A 6,424-nucleotide genomic window follows, 5' to 3' on the forward strand; every position below is an offset into this window, starting at 1 on the left:
TGAATGATGCTAGTAATTTAAGCTCACGACTCAATTATTTTCTAATCCCATATCTATGCCTGTCTTCAACTGTATCCTCTGCGTGCGTCCCGAAACATCAAAGATTTAAGGAAGCAATACGCACGGCGAACCGCGAACTCTTTATGATCAAATTAATGACTGATTAGATGCTGCACCACAAAGCAGCAGTAAATGGCAACCGTAAAGTGCCCGACTTTACTAACTATACGGTCTACGGTATGTTACACTTTGATGAATCCCCCTTTTCGCTGCCGAAAGGGACTAACCTTCATCCTTGACAGTTAATTAGGGATTGCGGGAACTCCGGTGGGCTTACATTTTAGAATAAACATACGAAGCTGCTGCAAGGTTCCCGTTGATGGCGGCGCCGATGACGATAACAGTTTGTGTAATCTTTTAAGCCAGCTCATGCTAAGAACGGCAATTAATTCGTACGACAGAACCCACAGGCTTTTATCAATTTAAAACACTGTGCTGAAGGGGCGAAATAGGTACCAATGTGTTATAATTGCTTGAATCAATTTCACAAAACGCGTATCCGTGAGCTAGGCTGTGTGGGAGAGGGGCAAAGAAGGTGTTGGGTTTTTGGGGATTTAAAACTTTTAAGGAGTGGGAAACAGCTCTCACAGTTCAAAATTAGAGATAGTTAACACAGTGGTAGTTCTGTCAGAAATTTAAATATTTTTTTAGGATTCTAAGAATTAGGAAGCAAAGCTTCATAATTTTTAGAATCTATGATAAAAACATTGTCATGTTTCACTAAAATATCCGTCACAAAATTTTCGGTTCACTGAAACAGATGAGAATTATTGTTTTGATTGACAGTTGGTAATTATCCGAAAATAGTAATTTTCAAAAATATTAACAAAAAGAATAATATTTTTAGGATTAGGATCGAAAAATGCATGATCAATATAAAAAAAAATTATCTAAAAACACAGGAGAATTGAACAAAGTTAAATGAGCAAATATAATAAAACCTGAAGCAGCAAATACGTCTACTAATTGACCCATTGAGGAATTGATTTCAGGAATGATAGTTTGATTCTTGCTGCTACTAAGGACCCAAGAATCCTCTGCCTCATCCATATGTATCATTGGAAGAAACTAGCTCCAGTGATAAGGAGCTGAACTGATTCCACCGAGGTTGGTTCATTATATAAATTCGTGCACGATATGAGTACTTCACGGTCTCTGGGTATCCGGCCACCAAGAAACAATATTTAGAACTTTCGTATCGTACAAAACTACACCTTTTAACTTGTGCACATTTTTATTCAGGAATTATTGAATAGCTCGATTGCTTCATTGCGCATATTTTTTTGAGAAGGAGAACCTATTATGTAAAGGCTACATACTGAATCCAGATATGTGTAGGGAAACCTGATCACAAGCGAGCGCGAGGTGGTTGACAGGTGGCAGCAGTTCTTCGATGAGCACCTCAATAGCGGAGCAACGAAAGGAGGCGGAAAGAAAGTTTTCCCTGGAGTGCCTACAAACGACAGTAGTGTCCCAGTTCCCGATGTCCTGGAGATCAAACGGGAAATTGGATCACTCAAGAACAAGGACAAGCTTCCGGCAGAGCTCTATAAAAATGGAAGAGAGGCACTAGCAACGGCACTCCACTGGGTAGTCTCTAGCATTTGGGAGGAAGATAGACTACCGGAGGAATGGATGGGTCATGCCCCATCTATAAAAAGGACGATCGACTACAATGCAGCAACTATCGCGGCATAGCGCTGATCAACGCTGTCAACAAAGGTTTCTTCCAGATTCTACTCCGCCTTCTAAAGGGTGATTTTTTAAGAATTTGGTTTTTCTTAAAAAAAACGCATAAAAATTACAAAACTGTATGAAATCTTTATTTGAGCCGATAAATTGGTGTATGCCATTTACTTTTTAAAGATAATTTCATTTAAATGTTGGCCACGGCTACGTTTAAAATGGTCCATAGAAAAGTCCAATTTTGGGTCACTTTTTCGAGCATTTCGGCTGGTATCTCGCGAATAATGCGTGTAATGTTGTCTTCCAAGGCTGGAATTGTTGTTGGCTTATCCGCATAGACGAAAGACTTAACGTAGCCTCACAAAAAATAATCTAGCGGTGTTAAATCGTATGATCTAGGCGGCCAATTCACCGGTCCATTTCGTGAGATGAATTGCTCACCGAACTCAGTCCGCAATATGTTCGTTGATTCGCGCGATGTGTAGCACGTTGCTCCGTCTTGCTAAAACCACATGTCAACAAGACCCAGCTCTTCCATTTCCGGCAAAAAAATCAGAAATCATCGCGCCATTTACCGTAACGTTGCGATTTTGATCATCTTTGAAGCCTCCAGCGTGTAAACCGCACCAAACCGTGCATTGGCGATTCTTGTATTGCCTCTGGTTGCTCTTCGATCCAAATGCGGCAATTTTGCTTATTAACATACCCATTTAACAAGAAATGAGCTTCGTCAATGAACTGTCGTAATGCGCGAAAGACATTTTTCACAGAGGACGAATTTTGGTAAGAAAATTCGATTATTTGTAAGCGTTGTTTAGGCATAAGTCTGTTCATGGTAAATGAAAAACCGAACTGAGTACATTAGACTTTGACAGCTGTCAGAATTTCCGCGTGAACTGTCAAATCTGAATACACGAAAAACCAAATAGCAAAAATATCACCCTTTATATCCTTTAGCGAAAGAATTCGTAGAGTAGTACCAAGCGGGCTTTTTACAAGCACGCTCTACTGCGGATTAAATTTTAACTCTCCGGCAGATCCTTTAGAAATGCCGGGAGTACAACGTTCTCATACATAATGTTTTCGTGAAACTTCAAGGCAGCGTATGATACAGTCGTAGACCAGCTATGGCAAATAATGCACGGCTACGGTTTTCCGGATAAACTGACACGACTTATCAAAGATACCTTCGATCGAGTGATGTGTTGCGTGTGCGTGTCGGGGACACTCTCGAATCCCTTCGAAACGCCCAGAGAGTTGAGACAGAAAAATGGAATATCCTGCACATTGTTTAACATTGCCCTAGAGGGTGTAATCCGACGAGCGGGCATCGAAACGAGAGGCACGATTTTCAGCAAAGGTAGTCAACTCAAAGGCTTCGCAAACGATCTGGACATTATAACGAGAAACTCAGCGACGGCGGAGGCAATTTACGCCAGACTAAAAGTGGAAGCTAGAAGAGTTGGACTAGAAATAAATGCGTTGAAAACATAGTAGGATATCGAACGACTTCGTCAGTGGTTTTCTTCGGCAGGTTTTCATATGCAAAAGACTGCCGAAGAAAACCACTGACGAAGACGTTCGATACCCTATATGAAAGGAAGAGGCTCGAAAGAAACCTACATTCGCCTTTCACGGACGGTGATCATGGACGGCGATCATGGACGGCGATCATGGACGGCGATCATGGACGGCGATGAGCTTGAATACTTGGGATCTCTGGTGACCACCGACAATAACACAAGTAAGGAGATCCTAAGACGTATTCAAGCTAAAAATCAAGTCTACTTTACCCTTCGCAGGACGCCTCGATCCAGGAGCATACGCCGTCGCACGAAGCTGACGATGTACAAACCCCTAATTAGACCCGTAGTTTTCTATGGACACGAAACCGTGACGCTGCTCACAGAGGACATACGCGCACTGGCCATATTTGAACGGAAAGTGTTGCGGACAATATTTGGTGGAGTACAAACCGAAAGCGGAGAGTGGCGTAGGCGTATGAACCACGAGCTACAGACACTACTTGGAGAGATTCCCATTGCACACCTGACGAAGGTCGGGAGGCTACGATGGGCCGGGCATGTCGTGAGGATGCCGGATGACAGTGCGGTAAAATCGGTTCTCTTCAAGCACCCCACCGACACCAGGAATAGAGGGGCCCAACGTGCTAGATGGGTTGACCAGATTGAAGCGGATCTGCGAGTATCGAGACGTCTAGGACGAGTAGCCCAGGACCGTGTAGAATGGAGGAAAATTCCTGATACGGCACTACGGCTCTAGGCTGCTGAATAAAAGTAACTAAGTATTAGGGTGGGGAATCGTTATATGGAAAATACGAAACTTGATAGCAAAAAGCCAGAACCAAGTTTTTTTTGTTCTATTTCGGGCCCCAAACAATCCTGAATTTATTGGAAGTCGATTGGTTTTGTCTCCGCTTGGCGCATTGTATTTTAAATTTATATGGAGATTTGTATGGAAAAACCAACTTTTTTGCATTTTTCATTCTGAAGAGCTTAAAATGGCTCAAATCATGGATTTCATGACTTCAAACGGTAGGTTTTTTGATGCCTAACAACTTGGCGAAGACACTAAAGAGCTAGGATGTACCAAAAAAATACTAGAGCTGTTCAAAGTTGAGTATGTCGAAATTTATGTTGCAAATCATTTTTTCTGCCAACACTTCCAGTGTACCGGCATCAGTCAGATTTCTATCAGAAGTAACTTCTGAAACACGTTGTAGATTCTTTCTACGCCTAGAATATTGATCTAAATTTGTTTGCTTGATCCAGCGGAGTGTACAAACTCGTAACGACAGGTTACTTCTGATGGGAACCTTACTGACGCTGGTACATTGGTAATGTTGGCAGAAAACAAGATTTTCTGCATTTAAATCGACATACTCAACTTTGAACAGCTATAGCTCTTCTTAGGGACATTCTAGCTCTTCAGTGTCTTCCGCAAAGTTGTTAGGCATCTAAAATACTATACTTTAACATAATGTAGTGCATTATTAGAGCATTATTGAGCTCTCTAGCAAGGTATTTGCAAAAAAGTAGGTTTTTCCATATAAATTTTCATTAATATTTGAAATGCAATGCGCCAAGCGGAGACAAAACCAATCGACTTCCGGTAAGTTTAGGGTTGTTTGGGGCCCCAAAAGGAACCAAAAAAACTTGGTTCTGGAAAATCGATATTTTTTCCCCACCCTAGTAAGTATGTAAGTCGAATGTATCATTTTCAAACTATTGTTTTCAAGTAGTCATACTGGGCACAATCACAATAGCGCGCCCGATGTTTCTAATGCATTACCAACTATAAGAGTAAACGTCTTTAAATTGTATTGTGCTGTGTCAAATAAATGTATGAGAAAAAAAAGAGTAAACGTAGCGATAATGATCTTCTTCCTCCTAGGAGCGTTACATAATTTGCTACCTTTCACATTTCGGTTAATAAAGCAAAGCAAAGCCTTGGCGCGACATTCCGATTCGGAACTTGACCTTCTGTTTACTATACACAGACTTAGCAGCCAACCGTTAAGTGTACAGGACAATAGCGCTACGAACGGTTTGGTTGATATCTATGACGTCTTCAGCAAAGGTATTGTTAATAATTTTGTCTTTTCAAGAAATGAGCACTGTAACAAACATTTTTCAACAAAATAAAAAAAAAATAAAATTAATTAGCTCATACAGACATCGCTAAACGAAACATATAAGAAAAAATAACTAAAATATAATCATAAATCAAACATCCCAAAAAACTGAAACGGAAATCATTTCCAGTTTTAATGGAAAAAATATTAGGTTTTAAAAATTAAGCTTCTGTAGAATTTTTTTTCTTTTAAATTTTATTCAAAAACGAAATTTTTTTAAAGTGCATATTTTTCGAAAAGACCAAATTTTTATTTAAAACTTTACCAAAGACATCACACCGAACAAGCAAACCGTTTTTGACTCTGAAAACATCTGTAATCATCAATACCTTACACGGAGCTCCCACAGACCGTTATTACGAAAAAAAATGCACCAAAGAATCTCAGTATACCATTCGATTCGTTTTGACGTCCAGAATCTCTGGTCAAAATTTCAAAATCATCGTACGGTACATTTTTGAGTAATGCCCTTTTGTAGGTCGTGAAGTACAAGAAAGTGATATGAAAACGACGAAACACTTCTTGTATAGCACGTTTTTCAACCTCCATTTTATAAAATAAATTCAAAAAAAGTTTCTACACATTCCATGTATATTATTTCAAGACATGAACAATTAGTGAAATATTTATTTCGAAAATCCTACAGTGCACAGTGGTCTAAATTCGAAAAATCTCGATAGCTTAGAATTTGACTGCAGAGCGAGGGCCTAGTGTGATTGGTCTCCGCCAACCACGCTCGACGCCTGGGTTCGAATCCCACCGCCGACATAGGTGTCGATGGTTGTGAGGTGGCGTGATCCACTCACAACCAACCCAACTGGTCTAGATTCAATCCTAGCCGACACCGGGAGATTTCCTGAGGCGAAAAATCTCTGGGATCACGCCTCTGGGCGTCGGTGATTGGCCACAACAGTGGCGGAACTAGGCCGACGGAAAATAAGAGAGAATAAAAAAAAAATAGAATTTGACAACGCAAAATTGATTTTATTTACTCAATGTCTTCAGCAAAATTGTTTCATAGAA

This window comes from Wyeomyia smithii, chromosome 2 (assembly GCF_029784165.1).
Source record: "Wyeomyia smithii strain HCP4-BCI-WySm-NY-G18 chromosome 2, ASM2978416v1, whole genome shotgun sequence".
In the NCBI taxonomy this organism is placed as follows: Eukaryota; Metazoa; Arthropoda; class Insecta; order Diptera; family Culicidae; genus Wyeomyia; species Wyeomyia smithii.